We start from the raw sequence: 6278 nt of genomic DNA, 5'->3' as shown, positions 1-6278 counted from the left end.
ACTATAGAGTGAGTCTAACAAGATTTCAGATAATTCTTATTTTATTTTGTGAAATGAATCCTACCTTTGTGAAAGCGTTTTATGTTTGAATCTTTGTTTGAGAAGAGTTGATTGATTCAACATTATTGTGATCACAAAGGTTGCAGTTAAAGAACAAATGACATAGGTGCTAGTAATGTGACACTGTAAGGAGTGAAACGATTTTAATACCTTTAGCTGAATTTCTATTAAACACTGTATATATTAAGGGTCTCTGTATCCTGCATTTCTTTATAACAATGTTGTAAAAAGCTGCCTCCAGAAATCATTGTGGATTTCATTTCATCTTTAAAAACCCTCATGTTGTGCCCCAGTCTGGACTCTCGACGAAGGCTGTGTAACCACAAAGCAGAGAGTTCCACTTTTACAGTTTTATATAGTTCACATTTTTATTATGTTTTTCTTTATAGATCCCAATACATATTATTATGGATCGCAAGTTTGTTGATAACCAATATTGTTAAGTAGCAAATTAAGTCTGAACTATAATGCTGGCCAGGGTGAAGTTACTGCAGAACACTTTCACATCCAGCCTATAGAGATTAGATTATGGACATTGTGAAATAATTCAGAATGTGACTGGATATTAATGTATTAAAAACACTGGTATACTGTACATGCATTAGAAAAACATTTTTGTCTCTAAATAAAGTCAAAGTACAACTGAACATGTTCTTAAACGTGTCTGTCCAATAACTTTCTGGTCTTTATCTGACTCTTGGTAAACTGCTCCCACACATCGCTCTGGGCGTTTCCCTGTTGAAGTTTAGTTTCACTTTTGACTAATGTTGTGACGCAGATTATTTTCTCCCCCAGGAGGTAATGTGAACAGCTTTTAATGTTTTACTCGTTACACCTGTCTTTGCTTGTGATATCTGGCGCTCGGGTTGTAGTAGTGTTACTATAATGTGACTGTGACTGAGTCAGCGCTGTAAACTGTAAAGTCCAGAATAATATTAAACTGTTCGCCATGTTGTTTGGATATTTACAGTACAAGCGGTGGAATAAGAGTAGAAGCAGAGTTAGTTGATGGTCAGGCGCAGTAGTTATTGCTGTCTATCTCCACTTACTGATGACTGGAGGCAGCTTTTCCCGCATCAGTGAGCCTGCGGTGAGCCGCTGCTCTCCCGCTGTCTGAGCCACTAAATGCGGTCTGAGCTCGGCTGGAGAAAAAAGCTCTGGCTTTCTCTGTGGGTGAATGGCTGTCATTAGATTCACACTACAGGACTGGTGTGCACAGTGTGGCGGGCTGAGGGGCTGACAGGGGTTTTAAGGCTCTATATGATGTTCAGAAAGACAATTAACACCGCATCTAGTGAGTCAGAGGCTCATGGTTCTCCTCCAACGGGAACTAGTGTTGCAATAATTAGGGTTCAGATTCTTCAACAGTGGTGGAGAGGAACTGAGTACATTTACTCAGTACAGTTCTGAAGTAGGTCTGCTTTAGTATTTCCATGTTCTGTTACTTGTCTCATGTACCTGAGAGATGTAGGGTAACTTTTCAGTTTGTAGGTTGTAGATTAAAAACACATCCATCAACACATACATGATTAAAGATGAAACTACAACATGTTATTACAGTTATTAGGAATAATAAACAATACAATTCTATTTTCAGCCTAAACAAAAGATTTCCTTCTTTTCTCTGTGAAATCTGAATATTTCGGGGTCTTTGATTGTTGCTCTGACAAAACAAGACGTTTGAAGACGTCATCTCAGACTCTTGAGAAACTTGAATAGATAATTTGTTATTGAACAAATGATTAATCGATAAATGGAGAAAATAACTGTCAGTCGCAGCTCTACAATCTTTTTTATATTTTTTAATTTTCATTGTCAGTAAATTGACTGAATGTTATAATATTGGGGCTTTGAGGTGAAATAAATTCAGTCCCAGTTGTGTGGGAAATAATCAGCTGTAGCTGGGCTGCTCTACACTTCACTGCAGCTTCATTGTGCCGTCTCGTGGACTGATAGTAGAATTACAGCAGCTGATGGCAGCTTCCTCTGCCTCACACCTCTGTGTGACTGCATTCAACTGACACTGATGTGCAACAGAAGAAGAAGAGCCCATCAGTGGAGGAGCAGCTGACCTTTTCACAGGAGAAATTATGTAAAGGGGGATTTCAATCGATGTGTAGATGAATGATTTGTGTTTCTTTCCATATGAAGGTAGAGAGTGTGTGTGAGCTGATGTGGATGTGAACTCAGCAGCATGGATCAGTGTGAGGCCAGAGAGGAGGGAGCCCCTCCCTCTAAAACCACTCTGTGTGGGGAACATGAGAGCCAGACCAGAGCTCAGAGGTGAGATGAGGATCTCTAACTGTCCATGACTCTGTGTCAGAGCTCAGCACTCAGATCACTGCACCATCATTATTCACACTCAAAGCTCTGTGTGTTGTGTTGTGTTGAAGCCCAGAGCAGCAGCACACACCAGACTCCGCTGGACCTGGACCTGGACCTGGACCTGGACCCAGCTCTGCATCTGTGAAGAACAACTGGTCAATTAATCCTCATGATTTCAAACAAGCTTAAGACTTTAAAACTGACAGAAAGGCATTTCACACCAAACATTAGATTTTGTGTTTATACAAAGACTGAACACATTTTCAGTTTTTTATCCAACATGCACATTTATCTGTTCTTTTCTGTTGCAGGATCCAGCAGCAGCGACCAGACTCCCCTGAACCCAGCTCTCTGTCTTTAAAGAGCGACTGGTCGAAGGATATTTTTACTGATTTTAAACGACACCATTTACCTGTCAACAAGTCAGTTGTTATTAGCGTTTAAATGCTAAAATTATTAGTATTTTATACATATATATATATTTTGTACCATTTCATGCCGAAAAAAACATTTACTGAACAAAAGCTTCGATTTGTTATTCTTTCAGGATCCATCAGAGACGAGACTCTGTTGGACCTGAACCCAGCTGTGTGTCCTTCAACAGTGCGTGGTCAAAGGATATTTTTACCGATTTTAAACAACAACATTTATCTGACACAGGGTAAGTTCTCAGTATTAAAGAGAACCCCATTATTCTTTTCTGAGCTTTCCCTTTCCTAGTGTGTCATACAGCTTTTAGCTTTTAATCATCTACAAAGTCACAAGGCTCAAAGTACACGCCAGAGGGAGTACCTCTGTCAGGGCAAAACACACTTTTCTCATTTGCATGAAACGCCTCGTTGGGGTCCCGGCCTTTCTTCCTAGACCTGTTGACATCAGTAGATCGCTCTTAGCCGCCGACCTGCAAACAGAACACTCTGTAAGCTTTGCACAGCAGCACAGCACACAACTACTCAAACGCACAGTATGCAACTTCTGCCTCCAGGGTCTCTCAATCAGAATAATAAAAAACAGATGAAGTTGGATGATGTCATGAAATAGCGTGGGATCATGGGAGTTGTCTTAACCATCATTACAGTGAGCTTCTCCCCGTTTTGATTCCTTCAGTGTCAGTGGTTGAGGAAATCAAACAGACCCGGTGATTAGAACCGTTACAAACACTGAATAAAGCAGAAAACACACTCCTCTTTTAATGAAGTTGACGTAGTAACTTGGTGTGACCAAGAACAAATATGTGTGAACATTAACACAATATTTGCATTTATTTCATATCCCTCAGTGACAAACATTGCATTGCTGCGCAGAGCACATCATTTTTCTAGGTTTTTTAAACAACAGCTCCGATGCCTGGCCAAATAGGAATGCCCGTGGTGCTCGTCCATTTATCGATATTCGTATACCTGCAGCCAGGTGCTTCCCTTTTCAGTCAGCTTCTCAGGTCAGTTCTGACCTGAAAAACAGATGATTGTTGCATGTTGCATTACATGTGCTGGAAACACATGTAATTTAAATTAAGCTTAGTGTTCAAAGCTATTATCAAAGTCACAGAACAGTTAATAAGCATAGTAAGAAGAGGAGTTGTTTTACATTGTTTGTGCAATATCCACCGTGTCCCTGTCGAATGTAATGCCATGCGTCTCCCTCTTTCTGTTTGTCTGCATGTTAGCAGAAAGAAGAGGTACAGGGGAGTGAGTAGAGAGTAGTTAATCAAGTGCGGCTGACACCATTCTGATGGATTAGAAACATACAAATAAAATGCCAAATATACTTGGGCACCTGTTAAAATACCTGGGCGACCAGCCCAAGTAAAGTCTATGTGTGGGCGGAACCCTACAAACACTGAGCTGAAAGCTACAAACAGCTCAGTGGGTTGAGCAGGACTAGTAAACCTTTACTACTGCAGGGAGTCGTCTGATTCCCTGTTCACATCCAAACATGACTTCATGGACTTTTATCTTTCGTCTGTCTCTGTGTGGAAAGACATAATGTGAGCTTATTCTTCATGATTCCTCCGCAGAGTGCACCAGGAGAGCTCAGAGGTTCCCAGTGGTCAGTCTGCCCAGCAGCATCAAACACACCTGGACTCCATATTTATGGTCTGTACATGTACAAAAACTAATTTCACATCTGTTCTGTTGAAACTAACCTCCCTGCTCTCCCTGTTAGACCAGTGGACTGTCAGTCTGTCCAACATGGATCAGATGTTTGATTGTGTCATTCATATAGTTTTTTTTGTTCCAGCTGATGGAGGAGAACATTAGCACTTTTGTGAAGAACGAGTTGAAAAAAATCAAGAGGGTTCTGAGTCCAAATTACCCAGAATGCTTAGAGAGTCAGGGGGAGGATGAGGAGGTGTTGGGCGATGAGGATGAAGAGCAGAGGAGGAGCAGCAGAGAGGCATTTCTGAAGATCACAGTGAACTTCCTGAGGAGACTGAAGCAGGAGGAGCTGGCTGACTTTCTGCAGAGCAGTAAGGATTTCTCTAAAGATTTAACATGATGGACATTTACTAACGTCTCAACACGTGGGGAAATCTGTTCACATGTAATTCTTTAGGGTGATCAAACCATTGTATTTTCTTTACAAATCGGTCATAGATTTTATTTCTTAATTATTTCGTTATGTCTTTCTACAACAAAATCTAAACAGTGTCCAGTTTCTGATGCCCTGATGATGGATTAGTCTCCAGTAGAAATGTATGAGAACTGGGCTTGGCTGACTGTCAAAGACCTCCCTCTCTAACTGCCTCCACTCCTCCAAAGACATTTCTTCAATTTGTCTCTGCAAAAAAAACCAAACATTTTTATCAACAACATTATATCATAGGCCAGTGGACCCTCAATGGCCTCCCTCAATGCACTGAATTCTCTGTTACTTTAAAAATAAACACAGCTCAGACTCTGTCCTTCCCACCACTGTAAATTTCAGTTACAAGTGTTACATGCAACACCCTGATTGCTGTCCTGATGCAAAGCTAAATTAGCTTAGCTGCTAGTGTTATACTATATTCTCATCCAGATAGATATAACCAAATAAATGCAGCCTCTACAAACAATGTTAAGAATAATTATAAACTATGTAGTATAAATCCTAAGCGGTAAACATTGTTACTGGACATTCTGTTGTTACTGGAGGGGGTGGTAAGAATAAGTTAACAGTGTAAACTTGTTTAGAGGCTCACTTGACCCTCTTGCGGTTTATACATACCTACTTTAAGAAAATATGCATTTGTGTTCTTTCAGAATCTCCTGTTATGTGCCAACCTAGACTCAAATCTAATTTGAGGAAGAAGTTCCAGTGTGTGTTTGAGGGGATTGGTAAAGCAGGAAACCCAACCCCTCTGAATCAGATCTACACAGAGCTCTACATCACAGAGGGAGGGACTGGACAGGTCAATGGTGAACATGAGGTCAGACAGATTGAAACAGCGTCCAAGAAACCAGATAGACCAGAAACAACCATCAGACGAGAAGACATATTTAAAGCCTCCCCTGGAAGAGATGGACCAATCAGAACAGTGATGACAAAGGGAGTGGCTGGCATTGGTAAAACAGTCTTAACGCAGAAGTTCACTCTGGACTGGGCTGAAGACAAAGCTAACCGGGACATACAGTTCACATTTCCATTCACTTTCAGAGAGCTGAATGTGCTGAAAGAGAAGAAGTTCAGCTTGGTGGAACTTGTTCATCACTTCTTTACTGAGACCAAAGAAGCAGGAATCTGCAGGTTTGAACAGTTCCAGGTCGTGTTCATCTTTGACGGTCTGGATGAGTGTCGACTTCCCCTGGACTTCCACAACACTGAGATCCTGACTGATGTCACAGAGTCCACCTCAGTGGACGTGCTGCTGACAAACCTCATCAGGGGGAAACTGCTTCCCTCCGCTCGCCTCT

General features: G+C 41.2%; 1 pseudogene across 1 annotated transcript in view; it reads left to right on the top strand.

The window, feature by feature from the left end:
• The window catches only part of LOC111644413 (uncharacterized), a 17458-nt pseudogene that overhangs the window by 5716 nt on the left and 5464 nt on the right, over positions 1-6278 (top strand). Inside the window, exons 3-9 of the transcript XR_015436225.1 lie at positions 2243-2343; positions 2454-2540; positions 2697-2807; positions 2933-3046; positions 4403-4481; positions 4627-4855; positions 5628-6272. The product of XR_015436225.1 is annotated as an uncharacterized LOC111644413 (transcript). The remainder of the gene's footprint in view (positions 1-2242; positions 2344-2453; positions 2541-2696; positions 2808-2932; positions 3047-4402; positions 4482-4626; positions 4856-5627; positions 6273-6278) is intronic.

This window comes from Seriola lalandi, unplaced genomic scaffold (assembly GCF_002814215.2).
Source record: "Seriola lalandi dorsalis isolate HSWRI2012SDOR001 ecotype SW California unplaced genomic scaffold, Sedor1 jcf7180002054933, whole genome shotgun sequence".
Taxonomy (NCBI): domain Eukaryota; kingdom Metazoa; phylum Chordata; class Actinopteri; order Carangiformes; family Carangidae; genus Seriola; species Seriola lalandi.
Note: the sequence above shows the minus strand (reverse complement) of the source record. Positions and strands in the feature narration are given on the sequence as shown.